Below are 24933 nucleotides of genomic sequence, written 5' to 3'. Positions count from 1 at the left end.
AAGAATCTCATTTCACACACACAAAATTCCATAATTTTCCACAAACATCTAAAAAAACACAAGGTGAAACTAGATGTGATGCAAGAGGTGCATGAACTGGTTCCTCATTTTTAATTATATTTCAATGCTGCAGCCATGGGTTCTGAATTCGAGAGGATCAGCAGCATGAACCATGTCAGGTTTCTTTCCTCCCTAGAGGGGAAATTTTATTGTAATTTTTTAAAAAATAAAATTTCTATTGTTGCCCAAATACAGTAGCTATGGACAGCATGTAAGCTGTTTATCCAGGTTATATTCACACCAATCCTGTGAGCTATGTTAAGCAGAAAGAGAGACTGATTAACCCAACATCACCCTGTAACATTCTAAATAGCCCTGGTCCTGTTGCTTCTGTGGATAGGAAACCAAGATTTGGGGAGGAGGGGAAGTCTGACTGCAAAAAAAAAAAAAAAAAAAAAAAAAAAGCATGAAAGAATTATGCAACCCCAGTCCATACTCTCTGTTGATCCAATCAAATTTGGAAAACCCTTCCCAGTTCCTCCAAAGCTTTACAAAGATATCTGCCACAAAAGATATGCTGCTGTATACGGCTGATCCGACTTCCTGCTGCAGATTGTTGCAAAGACAGTCTTCCTCTCTGTGCACCCAGAATTGAATGTTTGCATTCTCCTCTCCATATTCCAGAAATATTTACAAGGGGATATGTTTTGTATTGCTTTCCCAGAGTGGCAAATGAGTGACAATTGAAAGGGACACTTTCGATTCATGATTCCCTCCGAGTTGTAGACACAGATACATTCTCCTTATACACACGTCAAACAGAATAGCATAATGCCCCTTTCTCGGGAGCTCCAATCTCACCATCAAATGCCAATGTTTTGGAAAGGTACATCGGAGCCCCACTAGGACTCTGCTATCTTTTGGGGTGTAAAATGAGCTATAATGAAAGGTATTGAAACACCATTGCTTCCTGCTGTTGAGAGAAAAAAGAGAGAAGGAATGTAATGCTTCCCGTTCTTTATTTTTTATCTTTTTTTTTTTACTGCCATCAGACTGTAACAGTGATCGCCCCATCGTGTTAAACACCAGAGGTGTGATAGCTTTCGATTACAACAATAACCAAAATGACCTTCCTAATAACCACTTCTCTTCGGTAAAATATCCTGTCTTCTGGCTCGAAGCCACTGTGTGTTATTTCATGCTCCATTAAATCATTTATGACTGGATAGTTTATTGCTACCCCTGGAAAGGGAGGCGGGGGAGAGTGAAGAAACTCTGAACTTGTTCCCTGGTGCAAACACTGGTACCCACCACTGCTTAAGAAGGAGCCAGAACATCAGACTCAAGGCCATAGCTTAGCAGAAAAGCATCGGCTGTGCATGAAGGAAGGCCCCAGGTTCAATCCCTGACATCTCCAGGTAGGGGTGTCTGAAATTGTGGACAGCTGTTGAGAGTCAGTGTGGATAGTACTGAGCTAAATGAACAGACAGCTTCTTGTGTTTCTCATGTACCTAAACGCAGTTCTAAGAAGGTAGCTTTAAATATTACATGAAGAGCAGTAGTGGCCAAATCATGGAAGAAAGGGCAGGGAGGCCCTTAAATTAAATCCAGCATCTCCATCTTCTGACTCAGCGCTGACATTAGGGCTTGGCAAGGAAGAGCATCTGTTGAAGCCCACATGACATGCTGGTCCCACTGCTGATCACATTAGCCTCCTTGCCTTCATGCTGCTCCCTTTGCCATTGCCACTTGCATGCTTTCTCCATCTCTCTGTTCTAGAGGCATACAGTTCAAAAAGCAATGGCAGTGAGCAGAAAGTTAACAACAGCTGCCATCACCTTCTTGCTCACCTGCCTTCCTCTCCGTGAATTAGACCAGGGACAGAGGATTATGGCAGGGAGGAGAACAAAGACCTGATGGAGGCATCTTGCCCGAGGGAATCCTAAGAACTGGACTCAGCATTGTTATGACTCCCTCAACTTTTAGTCAAGTGGTGTCTCCCCACTGCCATCTAAAACAATAGCAAAAAAGTTGGCTTAGGTGGTGAAAAACACCTTTTACCAGCTTTGTTAGCTATGACAGTGCCAGGTGTCTCTAAACCACAGTAGTTTGTCTATAGCACTGCTAACTTCAAGATTTTAGTTCTGATCCAAATGCATACAGAACTAACCTATCTTATAGTTTGTTGTTATCACTGGAAGCATGAGAATATGATGTCCAAATCACTTGAACAGCCTCTTTCAGAACTGCCTAGAACATGGAAAAAAATGGATAGGGAGACATTTTTCTCCCACTTTTATAATAGTGGCACTGAATTCGTTTTATGTTCTCATCTCCTTAACATGTAAAAACACCCAGGCTACATTTACATGGTAGTTTATTCCATTAACCTGACATTTCCCTAACTTCCACATTATATTTGAGCTTTCACATGATTTAAAAGCCACTTCTGGAAAACTAATGGGAATATAGCACAAGCTTAGTGCTCATTTCCATGTGATTTGATTCCAGAAGAAATCCATTTGCAGCCCCTTTAATCTGGAAAATTGTGAGAGTAACGTGAAAATATATATATGGGGCAGTATATCAGCATTCAGTTCTTTCCTGCTCTTTTCATGGGGGAGTCATGGGGGTGGTGAATGTGGTGTGAATGAAAGTAATCATGACCTGTCAGTATAATTGGTCAAAAAGCCACAGTTCCATAACACAGCAACAGGTTTGAAAGGAAAATTAGAAAACAGGAAAGAAGCATCAGCATTATAATCATGAAAAGTAATGCAATATTCTTCACATCTGAATTCACCCTCAGAGAAATCTTGCTGCCTACAGTTTGGGGACATAACACCAGGCTGCACAGGGCTCTGTTTTCTTTGGTTTAAGTCAAACTTGTCATCCAGACTTTGGGTGCTGCGCAGGGCTCTGTTTTCTTTGGTTTAAGTCAAACTTGTCATCCAGACTTTGGAGTGTGTTCCCAGTTAGCCAGAGCACTGCTCCTCTCAGTCTCCCACTTGCAACTTTTATGTACCACACTAACACCTTGGTCAGGGAACTACAGTAAAAGGGTGCTCTGTATCACAAACCGAGCTTCATGCAAGCAGGGCTGCTTTCACTGCTGGGAATATTTGCCTATACAAAGGGGACACACATTCTATTTAAGTGAATCCATTAAGCCCTCCTGGCGTAATTTGTCATGAGACAAAGGTTCTTGAGAGCAGAAGAAGCAGTAAGGCCTACAAGGCCTACACAATCATTTAAGCCTAAGGCTGCTAACTGTTAACAGCAAACTGCTAAGTCACTGTGGCACGTGACTCATCTTGGGTGATGACTCGTTCTCCCTATAAAAGTAGCCAGCCTCTCTGGGCCTCAAGTCAGAGAGCTGTATGGATTGTGTATGTAGTAGTCTGTGGAATAGTGCTATTGTTGTTGCTACGTAAAGCTAAGGCAGACAGAGTGGCTCCAGGACTCTAGTAAATCAGTAACTAAGACTGTTCCTCTGTGAAGAGACAGATAGCTGCTATGAGCACTCTGTGTATGCTCTTTAACTATGCTGTTTATGAACAACTTAATTTTCTTCAGTAAAAGTTTTACAATGGTACCTCGGGTTGCATACGCTTCAGGTTACAGACTCCGCTAACCCAGAAATATTACCTCGCGTTAAGAACTTTGCTTTAGGATGAGCACAGAAATCGTGTGGCAGCAGCGGTAGGCCCCATTAGCTAAAGTGGTACCTCAGGTTAAGAACAGTTTCAGGTTAAGAAGGGACCCCCAGAACGAATTAAGTTCTTAACCAGAGGTACCACTGTATTCTGTTTATGAAGAAGACTCTGCGTTGATTAATTTACTGCTGTGCGACATAATTGGCCTGTGGGAGGAAGTGCAGCTCAGTGGAAAAGCATAAGTGTTGTATGCAAAAGCCCCCAGTTTCAGGGCTGATCTACCTAGAGGTTCCTCCACACACCCCAGGATTTCACACCTGAAATCCTACAGGACTACTGCCATTCAATGTAGAGCAGCCTTCACTGACCCGGTACCTCCAAAAACCTGGACTGATGGGAGTTCTGGTCCAAAGCATCCAGATGGCAGCAGGTTGGAGAAGGATGGGGTAGACAGCAGGAAGCAAAATAGACCAAGGGTCCCACTCAGTATATGGCAGCTTCCAGTGTATCTTGCTCTTCATAGGTCTGCATATTCTGGTCTCCGGTAATCGGTCCTCAAAAAGCAAACCAAAGTCCCATGGCACTGCCCCTGAAACTTATTTACGGAAAAGAGGAGTGCATAAAAATGTAATAAATTGCAACCCTATTGTTGCCAATATGCATTTTGTTTAAAATAAATTCTGCGAGTCATAAGCAAGTGGTATTTCAGGAGTGAGCAGTTACCTTTCCCTGCTCCCCCTCCCCTTCAACCTTTCATTTCCTAAGTGCTTTGGCTCCATCTCCATCATCCATTTTTTTGCCTAACAAGATTGTACGATTATGAAAACATGTCAAAGAACATTCATTATTGCTACGAGCCTCCATAATAAAAGAAAGGGCCATCATATTTCTAAATGGCATTTATAATCACAACAATTTGCAGAGGTAAATTAAAAGCCCTGAAGATAGCCAAGAGGTAAACAACCTTGCAAAATTATACCAGAGCACTTGTAGAGTGAGGCATTAACTTGGATGGAAATGGTTCATTAGGCTTTTAATCTTGAGAAGCTTCCACAGCAGCCCACGCAGGGAACAGACTTTTAAAAAATGAAATACACATGCCTGTTTTTAGACACATATTCACATGTACACATTTGTATATGCACACACAACATTATTATTATCAGTATTTATTAAACTTTTATACTGCCCTTTATCTCTAGATCTCAGGGCAGTTCACAAAACAGGCAAGATGGCAGAGCCTCAGATTGCTTGGGAAGGAACCAGGAAAGGAGGGACTTTAGGGAGCTGTAGGAAGGTGGGGACCTTTGGGAAGTGTTGCTGTATTCACTAGTCCTGGCCTCCTGAACTGTCTTTGAATAAAGAGTTTACTTCACCAAAGTCATGTGAGTTATTGCTGATCTGCTCCCAGCACCCGCTCCTGACACTCCCTTCACATAAACTGGGGCTATTGTGGAAATGTTGAAATGAGTGGCAGTGACACTAAGTGGTTGGGGAGCTGCAGGCATGAGGAAGCAATGCTGAAGAGACAAGGGTTGAATTGACATCATGCTCCCACTCCCCAAAGGTCTGAGCTTGCCTGTCCTGCAGAAGATCCACAGCTGTAGAGGAAGACAACACTCTGGTCCAGGCAAGATGCAGTATCTCCTTCTCTCCCTGCTTGCTCAGCCTTTTGACTCCCTCCCTTCCTTTTGACAGTCCCAGGTAGGCTTTGTCAACATGTTCCAGTCAAAACCATGCTGCTCTGGTTCATAATGTGGACTTCAGCTGGTGGTTATTTTCAAGAATGTCTGCAGTTTTGTACAGACATCTCCCTAATCTATGCATTTTTGTAAACTTTGGGGGTTGGATAACTGCACCAGAAAATTCAGGGGAAAGCAAATTCTGAAGTCTAGGTGCTTTTCAATTCACACATTGGTTCAGGAGTACAAATTAGGCAATAAGGATCCAATCCAAACCAAATTTCTCACCCATCCCTAGAGAAAGATAACCATTTTGCACATGCATAACGTTTTCAGGTGTTTTACTCATTTGCAGGATGTCCGAATTTGCCCTCCTTACATAACATGCAGATCCACATATCAATTGCACTCTCTGTTGCTTCTCAGAAATTAGAACACAAGAGGCAAGTGCTTCTGTTCTTCTGACATCCAGTCAACACCCTTTTGTCGGGATGCACTGGCGTGCTTTACTGAAACCACAGACCTCCCCCACTGCTACCTGGAACAACCTGTGTTTTTTGTTTAGGCAAAGAGGCTATCATTCATTCTGACAGCTCCAAAAATATGCATTCAGATGAATTTTCCTTTATAAAAAATGCACGCAAAAGCTCCTTCAAGGTTACTTCCAAAACTACAGCTTGTCAGAAGATGGTGCTATCAGGCAATTTATATCAGTGCCAAGAGTTTCTGTTTTAAGTTTTCCGTTTTTTTATTTTAAAAAACCAACAAAAACTCAGTCCCTTAGAAAATATATATTAAAAATGGTTGCTTAGCTTGAAACACATTAATTTTTTATGAAGCAAATTATTCCAAATTCTGCTATAAACAGAACTTCGACCTTGGGCTAGATAAAAGTCATCAGATCATAGCGCTGGAGGGATCCAGGGCTAGGGAACCTGCAGCTCTACAGGTCTTGATGGACTCCAACTCCCATCAGCCTTTGCCAGCGTAGCCATTGATGAGAGATTATGAGGATTGTATCCCATCTGGAGGGTAACCGGTTCTCCACCCCGATTTAGTCCAACCACTGACCAATGAAGAAAACCCAGTGCAAGGACATCCCTATTAAATCTCTGGTCCAGCAAGGGCAAATCAAGCTCTACCCCTCTAGGCAACCGGTTCAACTGTCAAACTACTCTTAGTGTCATTTCTCCTAAAGCTGAACCAAAACCTACCCTCCTGCAACTTAAGCCTATTAAATTAAGTCCTTTTCTGTATAATTTTTATCAAGTTTTTCTGTTTTACATTTTAGAATATTCATTTAAACAACCTTACCATATCAATGACTTCCCTTTTCGCTTTCCATGGTTCAGTTTGCATGCCATAGACCGCTGCATATTTTACATAAACTAAACCATTCAGCATTTCATTTTTGCATCAATCAAAACTTATTTACACTGTTGAATTTATCTTAAAGCTGCCAACGTTTTCAAATGTACACAATTTTCACCTATATACTCAATAAACATTTTCCAATCTTCTTTAAATGTATGTTCTTCTTGTTCTCTTATTCCACATGTTAGGTCCATAAGCTGCACATATTCCATCAGTTTAAGTTGCCATTCTTCTTTAGTTGGGACCTCGCTCGTTTTCCTTTTTTGGCCTAATTAAACACAGGCCGCAGTAGTGGGATACACAAATTGCCTTTTTTGACACCTGGAAATTTCCATCTGAATTATCCCCAGCAAAAAGGACTCTGTTTTTTGGAGTTTTGTTTGTTTGTTTTGAAAATTACTTTTAAACATTTTTTTCAATTCATTATAAATTATTTCCCAATATTCTTTTACCCTTTTGTATTAAATTAAGTCCTGGCCCCTGCAGCAGCAGAAAGTAGGGCCCCATCTGCACCATATACCGTATCTAAAGCATCATCATACCACTTTTAACAGTTATGGCTTCCCCCAAAGAATCCTAGGAAGTATAGTTCGTTAAAGGTGGTGAGAGTTGTTAGGAGACCTAGTTGTTAGGGAAGAGGGACTAATAGGGAATTGCAGCCCGGGTGGTAGCAGGAGGTCTCCTAACAACTCTGACCACCCTTAACACACAACAGTTCCCAGGTTTCTTTGGGGGAATCTGTGACTCTTCAAAGTGGTACAACACTGCTTTAAATGAATAGTGCAGATGGGGACCAAATCCCTTTGGTATTTCCACCAGATTCATTTCTGATAGTTTTAGACTCATTTGCTAAAAAAATAAAAATGACAAATTTGTGAATGTCATAACCAATTCACTTGGTTCAGAATCCGAACATGCATGCAGTTTCTGCTGTGAATTATTCCTAATTTTGGCAGTTAAGTTTGAACAAAGTGCACCTTCTGCCATGAGGATGAACTAATTAGTTTTTGTTTTTATTATTCATACTATTTGAATTACTACAGTGTATATTGTATATATTAAAATAACCCAGTTAAAATCAACAGCACAAGGCACTAAAAAGATACGCATGAACAAGAATAAAAAAAAAATCAACAGAGAAGAGCCAATACAAGCACAGCCAAAGAAAATGTAAAAGAAAATTCAGCAAGCAAGCCACCCAGCAAAACTCTTGCCAGTTTACCACTAAAAAAGAAAACAAGGCAGAACAATTCAAGACTTGAGGAAATACAAAGGCTATTTGCATGCATAAGTCCCAACCCATGTAGACATTCGTGAACCAGATTGACCCATGCCCCTTTCTAATATCTCAGATGGTCATCTGACAGGGTTGGTGCCACCAATGAGTAAGCCCTGATGTCAGTGGATGTCCACCAGGCCTTATTAGCTAAGGGCCTCTAACGTTGAACAAAGGGAATAGGGTGCCCATTTCCCAGGCACAAGTTTAGCATTGTCTGGTTTTGCCCTCATTTCAACACAGCAACATGTTGACCAAAGAAAGAGACTTGTTTGGTTTAAATTAAGGATTGTCTTGCATTCTTGGAAGGCTTTAACAGAGGAGTAAATAAATGAATCAACTATTAGTCACGATGGCAATGTTCCACCACTACTTCCGGAGGCAGAATGCTGCTGCATACTAGTTGCTGGGGATCACAAGTGAGAAGAGTGCTATTACACTAGGATCTTGTTTATGGGCTTTGAAGATGCACCTGGTTGGCCACTGCGCAAACAGAATGGTTGAACATATAGGCCTATAGCCTGATACAGTGGGGCTCTTCTGTTCTTACCTTTTGTTGCATGCTGTTTCCATTGCCAGATGAGGAGGCATGGATGTGGTTAAGAAGTGGACTGCTTTACAATTAAGATGAAGTGCACTCTGCTTATACATTCAGAATGAATCTATGATGCAGTGAAATCAATATTATTTCTCCTCAAAAGCAGATACTTCAACCTCTATTTTCTAATGTACTAATAGTTTTTCTCCCGCTTTTTTCATCTCACAGCATGATGCAAACAAACTCACACCCAGAGCATTTCTCCATTTTTTCTGGAGAAACAAAGGACACAATATGATGATGATGATGATGATTAGAATGAAATCCTAAGAACAAAATTTGTCTGCCTTTTGGTCTCCTTGTGTTATGACCGGCTCTCTCAGCCTGACCTCCTGATTTGCTCTCAGATTTATTAAACTTCTGGGTTCTGTACATTCTGTTGAGGAATCTTATTAATGTACCAAAATGAGGGGCCAGGGAGGAAGGATGGATAAGAAAAACATTGGAATACTGTTTAATATCACGCTAATGACATAGTGGCCGGTGAGGTGGGGGAATCACTGCAGCTTACCTGGTCAGGGCTGGGGCCAGAGATCAGGGAGAAATTTGATTCAGTTTGCATTTAAAGGCAAGCATACTAACTCACTCTTTCCCAAGCAATGCAGGAACTGAAACAGTGCCATCCTTTGTAATTACATGTCTCTGAACTTTGCAACACAGTGACCAAGTAATGTGTACAAAAATGCATATGCTAGGGGGAAAGGGGGCTGTTCTGAATCATGCTGAGTAGCTGCAGAGCCCAGGAGGCCCCAGAATGCACCCTGCTCCATTTCCTCCCTAGGGGTGACCAGCAACGCCTCCTATTCACTGAGCCTTTGAGCTGTAGAGGAGGAGGCAGAAGAGGAGGCAGATCTGGCCTCCAAGGAGTGAGTGGCAGCGGCAGCTGGGGAAGCCTTCCTTGGAGGCTGGATCTGCTGCCTCTGTGAATTTTGTTGCCTGAGGCAGGTGCCTCACCTTGCCTCATGGGTTGACCAGCCCTAAAAAGGTAAAGGACCCCTGACAGTTAAGTCCAGTTGTGGATGACTCTGGGGTTGCGGCGCTCATCTCGCTTTACTGGCCGAGGGAGCCGACGTTTGTCCACAGACAGTTTTTCCGGGTCATGTGGCCAGCATAACTAAGACGCTTCTGGCGAAACCAGAGCAGCGCACGGAAACGCTGTTTACCTTCCCACCGGAGCGGTATCCTTTTTATCTAATTGCACTTTGACATGCTTTCGAACTGCTAGGTTGGCAGGAGCAGGGACCGAGCAACGGGACCTCACCCCGTCACAGGAATTCGAACCGCCGGCCTTCCGATTGGCAAGCCCTAGGCTCAGTGGTTTAACCTACAGCGCCACCCGCGTCCCTTGACCAGCCCTACTGGTACCCATTGGGACCAGTAGGACGGAGGAGCTCAACAGTAGATGGAGTCAGAGCCAATGACAGACAGTGTCAACTAATCCTTGTTTTGTACCCTGCAAAGGGACAAAACTGGAATTAATTAGGAGAAAGCTAGCAGGAATAGGCACCCTAAATGACTTTGGTCCCAAATATCTGGTCTCAAATATTATTTGAGACAGCCCCTAAATTGTGGAATTCCCTCTCTAAAGCATTGTATCAGGCATCCTCAATGTCTGGGTTTTGGTAAATGCTGAATACACATCTTCACCCTGGTCTTTGGCACCCAAGATGTGTGTTTTAGGGCCCACTCTACTTTAACTTCAGAACTGTAAATTGTTGTAAACCACCCTGGGAACTGCTGATGAAGGGTGGGCAATAATAATAAATAAAACAATGGAGGATGAGGAGACAGACTGGTGGACAGCTATCTAAGGTTGGTGGGTCAGTACCCAAGTCATCCTAATGGGCCAGCCTTTGGTAAGTCTGAGAAGAGAGACAGAAAAAGAGATTTGGGGTACTGGTGACAAAGCCTCAATCTGTCCACGAGCTGTGTAGGAATACACCTATGTATAAGGTCAGATAATCTGTATTTTGAGAAGGCAAAGCTCCAATGCTGCCGCAGCAGCATTTAGGGCCAGTCTAGGTTAGAAGGAACCATTTTCCACAGGCTTCTGGGCCTAATATCTTGACCCCCCTGAAGCTAATTAACTAGGAACGAAAGCCCTTCATAGCCCAGCAGCCATGCAGGTAAAACTCAAGTTTCAAAGCCTGAGCAGTCATTTCAGTTTTTAAAAGGTTGATAGCTCATGAGTTAGACATGTTAGCATTGATAAAGCACCTCTGCCCACAATGGAATCTTTTACAAGGGAGATCATTGGCCCAGAGCAAAAGAAGGTTAACATGTTAAGGTCCTTTGCACTTAATGAAAAAGTCATTGAACTTGACAATTGCTCCAGATGACACCATCCAATTTGCATGTACTAGAAAGTTGGACACAGATTATGAGATAAATGCCTGAAATCCTTCATAATGCTGTTGCATTAGATAAAAACGAGCATTTAGGTTGAACAGTTTGTCAGGCTTAGAGAGAGAGAATGCGAGTGAGAGAGAAGCTAGTCCAAATAAAACTTTTCTTGCACATGAATGGGGTTCAAAAGATTTATAAGGAGAATGTAAGAACTGCTTGTCTGGATCAGACTAAGGGCCTTCTAGTAAAAGCCTAACCAGCATGGTGCCCTGAATATGTTAATGAAATCCAATGTACCATCAGCCTTGACCTGTATAGTCAATGGCAGGCATCCCCAAACTTGGCCCCCCAGATATTTTGGGACTACAATTCCCATAATCCCTGACCACTGGTCCTGTTAGCTAGGGATAATGGGAGCTGTAGTCACAAAACAGCTGGAGGGCCGAGTTTGGGGATGCCTGGTCAATAGTCAGGGATTATGGGGGATGAAGTCTAATAACATCTGCTGGGAACCATATAAGCTGCCCAACAGCACACCCAAAGGCATGAACTCAGCACCCTAATCCCAAAGACATTTGCTCTTTGGAGGAGTTTCATGAACAAAGAATAGAAGGATTATCATAGAACTGAGGCAATTATGTACAGCGACATCTCTGGAAACAAACTCCCTCCTTTAAAATTTGTGGTGTGTGTGGTGGTAGATCAGTGCCTTGATATAATGCTCCTTTTTCCAGTGGCATCCTTGCGTCCTTTGTAATGGGTAGTTCTGCACTAACCAGAGGATTTTTATTCCTGATTGCTACTTATATCAGTAAATGGAGTAAAGATACAAATTCCATGGAGCTTTGAGGAGAAATTGAAAGCATATTGTGCAGTGTCCAGAAGCAGGTTTTGTTGTTGTTTTGCATATTACTGGAAGAGAATAACATGGTAGTGATCTATGAGTACAAACAACAACAACAACTTGATCCCATCCTTTGAAGTATATATAAATAGAGGGCTGGTGAAAACTGGAGTCCAACAACATTTGGGACAACCACAAGTTCTGCATCCCTACCTAAATCTCAGCTGGCTGTGCACCTGCTCCAGCTCAGGTTCCCTAAGGTCAATTTCAACTGGAGGTTTGAGTTGGGCTGCCGCTTCTAGACGTGCCAAAACCCAGAAGTTACCAAATTATCAGGAACAGGCAACAGGGAAGGTTCCCAGCATTTGTACTAGGTTTGACTAGTTCAAAAGCTCCAAACCTCCTGCAGATCAACTACTGATCCTGAAGCCTGAGCATTCAGCCCCAAGCTGTTGGCTAGGACACATATCTGAGGGCTCATTAACACTTCTGCTTGTCCTGCCACTCCCCCCCCCCCCCCCGCCAGGAAAACCTGCTCTTTACAACTGAGTAAGAGCAAATGTCAATTGGGTTTTCCATGGATGAACATTTGCTCTGATTCCGCAGTATAGAGCTGTTTCTCCTGGGGAATGTAGTGGAGAAAATGGAAAACTGCTTGGACCCATGCTTTCTAGGCATAGGGCAGGGGAGAGGCGCTGACTTACACCCAAGATTGAGGGGCCCTGGCATGTGTCACACACATGCGTGATGTCATGCACGCATCACATTTGTGTGACATCTTGCACACAATGTCACATCTTCAGGAGGAGGCTAAGCGTGGAGTCTAGCACAGCACAGCTTCAAAGGCTGGTGGTTCCTCCTCTCTAACACTCAGGAGCCATACCACACTCAGCTTTGCGCTTGGCCTCCTCCACCCCCTCAACATTGATGGGCCCCAGTCACTCTCCCAACAGATGTTAGGGGGCCGAAGACATAGAGTTGGCACTCCTTGGGCAAGGAGAAGTGTGGACAAGCCCTAAATTCCTGATTAAAGGACTGGAATTCCTGGCAATAGTTTTCCTCTTACATTTTGTTTCCTTGTCCCTCACACTGCCCAAATGGTGTTCTTGAATTGTGTTCATTTATTGATGCTTCAGCTGCCAAAGTTGTGCCTAGGATTAGTCTGGAAATCTGCAAACATTCTCTTACATAGCAGTTGGCAAGAAGAACTGGTGTTTGCGCTGGAAGAACATCAGTTGTTTTCATCACCTTTCACTAGGGAAAGCATTAAGTGAAACCAGAGTAGGGTTTTTCTTTTTTACTTGATTCAATTCCCCAGATGAAGTTTCTGTTTCATGTTTGATGATACTGACTCATGATATTTATAATGATGCATTTTGCTGAATGGCCATGAGTTGCAGTGCTGTTGTTTCTTTCGAAAACGATTTAAAAGTGCACTATCTCAGTAGCAGATCTTGGAAACCCTTAAAAATCCAAAACCGTTTAGCCTCCTCCTGGACTTTGAGTTGCTTTAAAAATGTTACCTCTCCAATTAAGATTATCCTACCACTTCGTTAAAATTAGAGATCCTTTGCTGCACACAATGAAAAAGAAACAGGATTCTAATGGGAGCGCTCCCTTTCCATGTTCCCTATGTGTAATTATGTTGAAAGTCTGTGATATACAAGAGTGTAATGTCTGTAGATGTATATCAGGCATGCCCAGCTTTCAAGATACTGAGATCTTCTCCCACTATAAAAAAACTGGCAGTGATCTACCAAAGTTTTGAGCTTTTTTGGGAAGTCAAGCTTGTTGAGCTTTTGGGGCGGGGGGGGGGACAGTGATCTACCGCAATCTACCACAGTCCTCGCGATCTACCAGTAGATCACGATCTACCTGTTAGCCATCCCTGATTAGAGTTCAGTTCTCTACATTTTCACAACAGGTTTTTTTTTTAAAAAAATAAAAAATTATGGAAACTAACCAGCATTTGGGTGTGAATTTCTCCATTTCCTACACATTTTCCCCTAAAAGTTTTCGCTAATATAAAGCAGTTTTGTACATTATTCTCACAATGCATACTTTCATCCCAGCATAAGTCTTTTCATCCACATTAGCTGGCTGGAGAAGTAATGCATTGCATAATTCAGGAAAGGTTCAATTTTGAAGGCTGCGTTTGTTTTAGTTGACATATTGTTCTGGAAAGTGAAAATTAAGGAAGTTTGGCTTTAAAGGAAAATTGGTTCATTTCCCCTCCCAAATATATTCATATGTGTGCTTGTTTTCAGTCCCTGGCAGTTTAGCTATGAGACAATGGGAAAAGGACCTCCCATTCATGGTCTACACAGACTCAATTTCATGTACAATGGTAAGGGGCTCTGAACCTCTCCGCCTAAATCCTGAAAAAGCAGTATTCCAGCTTCCACAGTGAGAATGGCAGCTTTGCAGGACCTGCACAAATTGAGCTTGTCTAGGTTGGGAACCAAAACTGTGATCCTACTCTTTTCCTTATATGAATTCCTTGAATTCCATGGGGTGAAAGTGCCATATGATGTAATTATGCTTCAACCCTCCCTGATCCACAGTGTTGGTTATTGCCTTGGAGGGCAGGTGCACTCACAGCATGATGACATCACATCACTCACCGATATTCTTTCCCTGGGAAGGGGGACGAATGAGATACAAGGGGTGATATTCAACTAAGTTTTTTCTCAGAGTAGGCCCACTGAAAGTAACAAACACAACTAAGCTAGGTACACTAATTTCAGTGGGTTTACACTGAGTAGACCTCAGCTGATAATTGCTCATGATCGACAATGTTTGGGGAAACATTCTGTGATTGTTGCATCTTACCGCAGGCTAAGATGGCCAATTAACAATACAGCTGCCCCACTGCCCCGTACTCAAGCAAAAGCCGAACTGTTCCATCCCTGTGATCTGAACACTCAGCAGCAAGTCTTTAAGAGCTAATTACCATTGAAATTGAAGTTCCCTCACCTCTGATGGTAGGACATGCCTAACAGTTTCCCTCCCCATGAAACATCTCATCTTTCTCTGAGACAAGCTGGAGAAATTCATTTTCAGATTTTCAGAAGGAAACACAGCATACGCAATGTGAGATTTGAAAGGAAACACGGAGAATAAATCAAATATTTCTTTCTCCCTCTCTCTCTTTTTTCACAGGGTACTACAGTTGCTGGCTAAAGATAATGAGTTCCGTAGAACCTAAATAAGTTATCATATTTCACAAGATAATGAAGGGCCAATGGAAAGATATGGAAAGCTGGAATGATTTCAAGTGGCACTCACACAGTGCACTACTTGCAGCAGACACAGGGCCACACCATACCTGTTGTTAAATGCCCTCTTTGCATCTAACACACAGGTGTGTGTTTTTTTAAGAAATGCAAATTTCATCAGCTGTGTGTGTTAATTAACAGGATCACAGCAGGCATGGAGGGATGAATGTAACCCTTTCTTTCCTGTGCTGAGGCCTGCAGGAAAATCGCTTTGCTGAAGCTTCTATTTGGTTTTTGGTTTTCTTGCAAAGGGCTCCACCACTGACACCATTCAGGTCTTCCCTTGCTGATGCTATTTGCATTTTTTTAAGTAGGATTCAAATACACATTTAATATCACTTGGCTCTCAGAAAAGTTTTCAAAAATGCTCATTTTGAAAAGGGAAATATATCCATGATGTATTAGTATGCTTGCTTTTGACACATGTCTGAATCCTTCTATGTTTCCAGGGAATAAACCCTTCTGGAATGCAAAGGATATTCCGTTGCTGAAAGTACCTCTTCCCTCTGAGGCCCTCTATTTCTGCTAGGGGAATTCAGCCCTGTTTAGGGAAGTTTTTAACAACTGATGTTTTAATGTATTTTTAACCTTCTATTGGAAGCTGCCCAGAGTGGCTGGGGAATGGGAGGGGTAGAAATATATTATTATTATTATTATTATTATTATTATTATTATTATTATTATTATTATTTCTATGCTGCTTTTCCAGCTGATGCAGCTCTAAATAGAGCAGCAAATAGAGGGATATCTATGTACAGCAAACATACAGTGAACACATTTCATAAATATATTGCTGTGGCCCTCCAGATATTGTTGAACTCCAAATCTCATCAGCCCCAGGAAGCATGGTATGTGATCAGAGATGATGGAGATTCCAGATTAGCAAAACACCAAGGGCTAAACATTCTCCAGTCCCCTTTTACATGCTTACAAATACCATTTATATTAATGTTTCCCTATTAAAAAGCATTTGAAGCACCTTCAGCCTCAAGGGTGCTCTTTCTAGGTTTTGAGTCAGGGCCCTATTCTCCTATGCTAGGTGTCAGGGCTGGCCCAAGGCTTTCTGTTGTCTGAAGCAAAGGGCAAGATGGAACTCTCTCTTCATTTCACACACAAAAGTCTCGACTGATAGTTGAGTCCTATTTTAGCACTGGTCATTTGATAGCATCCTCTACTACACCTCAGAAGTGGGCCAGATTAGGAGGCCCAGGGGGTGCTGTGCAGCAACAGAGGGGAATGTCTGGGGGCTCAGGATGAACCGATAGGGCCTACTACTGCTCTTTCCTTTTGCCATGGGCAATTGCATCATTCTGCCTAATGTAGAGCTGTCACTTCCAAGTGAGAATTATCCAGGCAGGGACCAGATCTTGCAGGACTCAGAGCTAAATGATCTCTAGGTACATTTAGCAACAGAAACAGTCTTTGTAGCTGTATTCTGTCAGGGCCCCATTCTCATAGGTTAGGTAAAAATAGGCCTGGCAGAGAAACAAGGACCAGCTGTTGTAGGACTCACAGTTGTCATTCTGGTAGAGCTAGCCCAGAAACATGAATGTTTTACAAAATACACTGGACTTAGGTGTGTGTAGTGCATTTTATTATGATGTGCACCCAGGGATTGTGTTTTGTTTTGTTTTTAAGGTAAACATTTACTGAATACATACTCATACTCAGTCATAAAGGGCATTATTTTTATTCACCAAACACCTAAAGAAACTAAGCCATAGCTTAACTTCATTAAGTTCTTTTAGACTGTTCTGTTATTTGTTAAGTTGTCAAAGACTGCCTCTCCCAATATGAACAGACCTGGACCTTGTGATCATCATCCCTTTCCATGGAGGCGCAGATTGCAGCTGTAACAAAGGCGGCATTTTTCCATCTCCGCCAAGCTAAGCAGTTGGCTCCTTACCTCTCTCGCCCTGACCTAGCCACTGTGATCCATGTGACGGTCACCTCCAGACTGGATTATTGTAACTCGCTCTATGTGGGGCTGCCCTTGAGACTGACCCAGAAACTTGGGCGGGTGCAGAATACCGCGGCGAGACACCTTACGGGGTCCTCGCTGCGGGATCACATTCACCCAGTGCTATACCAGCTGCACTGGATCCTGGTGGAGTACAGAATCAGGTTTAAGGTGCTGGTTTTAACCTTTAAAGCCCTATACGGCCTAGGACCCTCATACTTACGGGACCACGTCTCCTGATATGTCCCACAGAGGACCTTACGGTCTTCAAACAAAAACATCTTGGAGATCCCGGGCCACAGGGAGGTTAGGCTGAATCAGAGCCAGGGCTTTTTCGGCTGTGGCCCCGATCTGGTGGAAGGCTCTGTCACAAGAGACTAGGGCCCTGCGGGACTTGACATCTTTCCTCAGGGCCTGCCAGACAGAGCTGTTCCACCAGGCCTTTGGCCAAGGCGCAGCCTGACTCCTTTGGTAATCGTCACAGAACTCTAGCCAAATGGTTGCCATTAATTTCATTTGAAGTGATTGTATAATGAATCAATTTTAGAATGATGTATTATTTTATTGTTGTTAGCCGCTCTGAGACTGGCTTTGGCTGGGGAGGGCGGGATATAAATAAAATTTTATTATTATTATTATCCGAGGCTCTTCTTTGTGTGCCTCCTCTGGGAGAAGTCTGGAGAACGGGTCTTTTCTGGTTGTGGAATGCTCTCCCCAGGGAGGCTTGCCTGGCACCTCCGTTACAAAGCACCTGGCAAAAACCTTCCTCTTCTCCCAGGCCTTCGGCTAATTAAGCCATCTATGGCCTTTTAAATTGTTTGTGGGGGGAGGGGTTATGCATTTTTGTGCTTTTTATATTGTAAACCGCCCTGCAATCCTCACATGAAGGGATCAAATACATAAACAAACGAATGAATAAACAAATAGGTGACTCCTATTTCCTTCAGAGAGCTACAATTAATAAAGTTGTCTCGGCAGAGAGTTTGATTGTTAAACTACTCTGACCATTGTAGCTCTGTGAGGGAAATGGAGGTTTCCTAGCAACTCTCAGTACCCTATAACAAACTACGCTTCCCAGGATCCTTTGGGGAAGTCATGGCTGTTTAAACTGGTATGATATTGCTTTAAATAAATGGAGTAGATGGGGGCTATATGCATTTCTGTGGGCAGAAAGGATGCAGAAACCTAACCACCAAGTGTGTACTTTCATGTAGGGATTTTAAAATGAGATCCTTACCCCAAATATAGCTTAATTATCATTTAATTGGACACTTCAGTCATCAAAGACATTTTTCTGAACTCATTTTTGTCCCATTGTGCACCCGCCACCACCAATCTAAGTTTCTTGCCTTCAACCGAAGAGCTGGTGTTAATATGAAGCCAGACACCACCAAGTTAATTGAAGCAGGGTAAAGTGCTAAAGTTAATTGAAGCAAAGAAAGTACAGTACCAAGGTGAAGTCATCTTCGCTTAAGGTTCATATTTAGCGGGCAGTCATCCTAACACCCTGGCAAACGGGAATAAAATTTGGTCTGTCAGATTTAATGATAGAGGGAAGTGAAGAGATGATATTAACATGCAGCACAGGTGCCGAGACAGAGACGGTTTATGAGGCCTGGGTTTTACTACTCACATTCACCTATATATGATTGGATGCTGTATATTATAATGCAATCTTCAGCTGTTTAGAGCAAGGTGGTGATATGGCGCTGTAAAAACCTCATAATGCAAGAGGATTTAGCTGCAGCAAGCAAGTGCTGGCAAACACAGCTTGGACACTTTTAAAGACTTAGGGAAACAATCCTTTCTATATTGAGTGAAGTCTTTAAAAAACAAACACACCTATACTCTGCTCCCCTCGAAAGTAAAAATAAAAAGGGAGTGTGTGTCAGATTTGTAGCTTTCACTTGTACATGAATGGGATTGCATGCTCCATCTCCCCATTCTCTCTTGTCTCCTGCATAGAGTTCCCTTTTTCTCTTCGCAATGATGTTAACCGTGGTTAATGCCTTCGTCGGGAACATACCACATCCATGACTGAATCAGGTCTAAAATCCTGGTTGAAAGTAAATCCTAAGGTTACCTGAAAAATCATCCCTTACATAAGCAATTGGTCATTGCATTCTGCAGGCAAGGCATTTTATCAGGAGGGCCAGTCTGCACAACATAGGATTTTGATTTTTAGCACTGGGGCACCCTACTCTTTGGAATTCCCTGTCAACTTGAATGAAATATGGGGGAGGGGGAGGTAAGCCCCACTCCACATAACTGATCACAAGACATGGCACATACTGATCATTTGAATAACAATGCTCATCAACTTGGGGGCAGCAGCCTCCTCATATATTTTGTGTGTTGGATAGATTTGTCTTTAGAAACGAACCAAATCCAATTTCTCCCCATCCCTCATTTATATATCCTTGATGTGCCATAGCATTTAGCCTGTGTATCGCCCCCTAAGAGTTCGCTCCTATGCACTCGGTTTCTTGTGTTTTTAGCACCTACTATAGACATTCCTCTTTCAACAAACCTTTTAAAGTTGAGATCTTCCGCAGACTGCATCTGTATTGGAATTGCTTTTAGATGTCCTGTCCAAGGAGATTTTTGAAATTGTCTGTCTACCATTAGCTCCTAGACAGCAGACTAGACTCAGACTCAAGTGACCCGACACAGGTCAGCTGAGCACTACGGTGGAATGTTTGCATTTTTATTTTTTATTATAGCAATTACTTCTAGATTTGCACCTTTCATACAACTGCCAGCACTCTCATCCTGGATTCTTGGTGATGCACTACATATTACTTGGCAATATGTAGATGTGGACATCCTATAAGTAAATCAGAGGAGGTCATCCCCATCTCCTATATGACCACAACTTTAGAGGCATGGACAACACTACAAGGCTGGCTGGAGCACTGGACACGCCTCTTTGGGGTGGGTGAGGAAACACTACAAAAAAAAAATTGTGCTCGTATTAGGAAATAGAGGGATTCTCTATTATTCTCAGGTTGCTTCAGAACATGCAAATTTGATAGATTTGTCTTTAGAAACGAACCAAATCCAATTTCTCCCCATCCCTCATTTATATATCCTTGATGTGCCATAGTATTTACCCTGTGTATCCACTCCCCCCCACCTCCAGTAGCAATTTAGTATATTTATTGTTAGGAATTTGATGTTGAGGGGTGCAATAAACATTGAAATAGACAGCTTTCAGCCTCTCGCTATTAGAAGTGACTACATAAATAAATCACAGCACATAACCTACTAGTAAAGTTCTGGATCCTCGTGTGACAACACACACAGGAGGATAAACCGAAAGGGATATAGGCTTTCAGCTGTGTCCAGTGCTGGAGGAAAACATAAGCAGATTAAATTAATCGATTCTTCTTGATTTCCTGCTCACATGATCAGCTATGAGTTTTCCCTCTTAAGCACACACACACACACCATTAGACATAATGCTACAAAGTCTTCACATGTTGGAAGGAACCTTTTTTCAGCCTTTGGCACTAAAAAACCCCCAATTCTGTCATGAATTCTGTACATCATAATTAAAATCCAAGGTTATTTTGCTGGTGTCATAATCTGCAACAGAGAAAGGATAGTGGGGGCCAGAACAGAGGAAATTGGATATTTAATTATGCAACTAACTTGGTTGTCACATTCAGATTTCGCACTTCCCCCTCCTTCTTCTCCATCTCGGAGCAAAATGTATACCAGGGTTAAACAGGGTGCCTGCCAGTTGCTGCTGGGCTTCAGCTCCCATCAGACCCAGACAGAAAGCTAGTGTGCGGGGATGATGGGAGATGCACCTGGCCCACAGCAACCCAGCAACTTTCATGGTTGAGCAAGGATTCAAATGCTCATATCCCTGGTCAATAGCACGTGCTGCCTTGTGTTAACACTACTTTGTTAAGTTTCACCTTTCTGGCAAAGAAAAGTGGGGAGTAGCAGGTGGAGATGTAGTGACATCTCCCTTCCATCTCTACACATGTTCTCCACTGTAGTTTATTATATTTTTAATCCGTCTTTCCTACAAAGTGTTCAAAAACACCACTCAGGCATCCTAAAAGAAAGGACACACAAGAAAAACTCTGTGTCCCATCTAAGAGAATCTCGCTGATTTTGTCTCCCTCCCCCTTGATATTTTCCTAATGCAATTTCTTTTCTCATTAACTGATAGGGAATGGTCAAAGGGGGGGGGGGCGCGCGCAAAATGAGATAATATTTTGACAGTGTTAGTTTTCCATCTGTATTTCCTACCTATGTAGTTTAATCCATTCCCTTGGTTAATGACCACTTTGTACTCCCCGTCCAACAAATGGAAGTGTCTGAGAGGCATCTCTCCCCATCTTTACAAAACGATGTTTGTACTCTATAGAGTTTAATTTGCTTCTTGGAAGCACTGACCATGAACTTCGCACAAGACTCGCCTCAGGAACGAGGGCTCTCCAGTACTACTTCAAGAGCAGAGCCTATACCAACAATGTTCTCGCTAATCTTTCCCTCTCCAGATGCCAACTGATACAATATGCTTTGCAAGAATGGCACTTTAACCAGCATCCTTTTATGCTACAGTTAAAAAGCAAGGGGGGAGTGTGAGAAGTCAGTACCGCCAGGGGAAAACAACAGAGAGAGAAAGGAATATTTTGAATTCCATACTATTCAATACTAAGAGGCCTTGTACCTGGCATTGTCTAGAAATTCTAAGAAACCAAAACATCAGTGCAGTTTTGAAAGGTTCAGTCTACCATCTTGATTCAAAATGATATCCAGTTGTATCTAAGCAGATGTAAACCTGCTACTTAAACCAAGGAGCCAAGGTGCAGAATTTGGTTGCAATCTCTTACGAGGTTTCCAAATGCATAGTGAACAACTTTCCAAAATATATAGTAGATCTTCATCCTTTTTTTTAAAAAAAAAAGATTGTGAGTGTGTGGCAGGGAAAGTATTGTATATGGCTTTGGCAAACAGGGATAACAATTTTATCAGTGTGCACATTTTGTATGATTTGCACAGAAATAGCAAATGTCAAGCTTTTGTTACTGGGTAGTTCTGGCAAAGAGCGCACACTGTAGGCTGGTGAGATGGTAAAATGCTAGGGGTTTTTTGGCTTTCTTTTCTCATCTGCTCAGCACTCATTCTTCTTTAAACAATTCTCATTAGCCCTGCTGCCTGCTTTCACCCCTGAACCTCCCCTTCTCTGCCTGGAGTGCAATTCTGACACTAGTCTCAGCTGGTCTCTCTGCTTTATGATTCTGTCCTGTCCCTATGATCAGGGGCTGACAGAAAATGGATTGGGATTTTCTTGTGGATCTGTACATGATTCACAGTACATCAGCAAGGGTTTCCAATTTCCAATTGTTTAATAATAAAAGGTAAAGGTAAAAGTACCCCTGCCCGTATGGGCCAGTCTTGCCAGACTCTAGGGTTGTGTGCTCATCTCACTCTATAGGCCGGGAGCCAGCGCTGTCCGTAGACACTTCCGGGTCACGTGGCCAGCGTGACAAGCTGCATCTGGCGAGCCAGCACAGCACACGGAACGCCGTTTACCTTCCCGCTGGTAAGCGGTCCCTATTTATCTACTTGCACCCGGAGGTGCTTTCGAACTGCTAGGTGGGCAGGAGCTGGGACCGAACGACGGGAGCGCACCCCGCTGCGGGGATTCGAACCACCGACCATGCGATCGGCAAGTCCTAGGCTCTGAGGTTTTACCCACAGCGCCAACCGCGTCCCCAACCACGCTGAGGTTTTACCCACAGCGCCAACCGCGTTAAATAATAGCAACAACCAAATGAGTTTCCCAACCTAAATTGGGCTGTTTGAAAGAAAGCTAATCAGGAACAGAATTCTGTGTGGAAGCACTGTAAGCTCTGTTCAGTTTCATTACTGAAAATGAATTCCCAGACCCAGAATGCTTTCAGAGATATATTCTTTTTTAGATTCTTACTACTGAGCTAAGTTCAAGGTGCTGGCACTAGTGGGCGGAGCCCTCTTCTGTTTGAGACCAGGATACCTAAAAGATTGTCTCACTCTTTATATACCTAATGGATCACTGTGCTGTAGAGGGGCTTCCTGGAGGTACTATCTTATCAGGAAGTCCAGTCTGCACAGTATAGAAACCAGGCTTTTTGTGCCACAGCTCCAACGCTTTGGCGCTCCCTCCCTTTAAATGGGAGAAATATCTGCTTGTATTTCTGGCATCCACTGAAGACCTTCCTCCTCCAACAAGCCTTTATGTAGGGCTCCCTCCTAGCTTGGATCTGTATTGGAATTTTTAAAAAAGATTTTTTTAGATGTTGTATTTGTTGTTTCCCACCCTGGGCTCCTCTGGGAGGAAGTTTTAATAGAATAAAACCAGTCTCAAGTTTGCCTGTGCTACACTTTGTCATTGGCTACATTGCAATTGGCTTTGAAGACCTAGGTTTTTCAGGTCCCTCAACCTGGGATGCAACATCATAATTCAAAAGTCAGCCAAACAAAGTTTGAACTTTACAAACAAAATCAGCACCAATTTTAGGCTTGTGTTAATCAGTCATCACCTTAAAGTTGTAAAAAAATAACATTTCAACAGTAAAACTTTTTTTTTTTAACAAAAGAAACAAACTCTGTCAGTTCACAATAATGGGGAGGGGGGAAACAAACAATTATCTATCATATGTCTATCTATTCCCGTTCCCTACTCCTTGGTTGACATTTGAAGATATCTACATTACACTATTGTATGCCTGCATAAAATTGCATCTTTATACCAATCATTAACATTTCATTTCCTTACAATAAATCATTTTAACAGGTATAATAAAAAGGATGCATTCGGATCTGTTGGAATTTTCAACAGGAAAGAGGCAAATTGAGCAGTGGTGTCACTATTATCATATTAAAAGCATTCTTTTGACGAGAACAAAGAGATATTTTACATTTAAAACATTTTTGAAGGCTAAGACGATGGCATCTATTTAGCTCATAGCTGACATTCCCTCCTGATCCGTGCCTAATAACTCCAACCAATGGAGGCTGGTAGAACCTAGACCTGGTGGGGGCACCTATGAGGTCAAGTGTGCAGGGCCTAGGAGGTGACATTTGCGGTGCCAAGTGTCCATCCTACTAGCCTAATGAGTAATTTTGGTGTTATACTCAGTCTATCACTCCGTGGCTTGTTTCCTTGTCCACTGCAACATAATCTTTTGTAGGAGGCGCTGGCTTCAGCCCAAGACTGGGGGACCTGGTATCGTGTCACATGTGTGACATTGTGCACGCATCGTCACGAGGAACCTGAGTGCCTAGGCCAGCAACAATGACTGTGGCTCCTCCTCTCTCACACTCAGGAAGAGCCTGCCACTGAAGTTGCACCACATGTGGCTCAACACTCGCTTGGCCTCCTCTGCCCCTTCAATATTGGGAAGGCTGAGCCCCCTGCTAAATAATATTGAGAGGGTGGAAGACATCTCAGCGCAAAGGAGTTGGCACATATGTACAGAATGGAGGGGAGGTAATTAAGAGGTGAAATATTGGTCCCTGCCCCTGGGGCTATGCAAGAACTGCCCCATTTGACCCCTCCCCTACAGTACTTAGACCAGGCATGTCCAAAGTCTGTTTTGGGGGCCTAATCTAGCCAGCCGGCCGGTTTAATCCGGTTTAAGCCATGGCAGTTTATTTCCTGGCGTAAAATCCTAAAAAACCTCAACAACTTTTTTTTAAAAAAGATTTTTATTAAAGTTTCAAAAGTTGTACAAAAAGAAAAAACAATAATACAAACAAAACACAAACAAAACAAGTATAATTTCAGTCCCTTATTTTCTTATAACTTACTTCCCCGACCTCCTCATACCTCCCCTTTCTGTATTCCAATTTCTAATTCATTAGTTCAGCAAATCCTCTTCCTTAATTTTTGTTTAATTTTTTACCTTTCTTTT

Source organism: Podarcis muralis, chromosome Z (genome assembly GCF_964188315.1).
Source record: "Podarcis muralis chromosome Z, rPodMur119.hap1.1, whole genome shotgun sequence".
Lineage (NCBI taxonomy): Eukaryota > Metazoa > Chordata > Lepidosauria > Squamata > Lacertidae > Podarcis > Podarcis muralis.
This window is presented reverse-complemented; position numbering follows the sequence as displayed.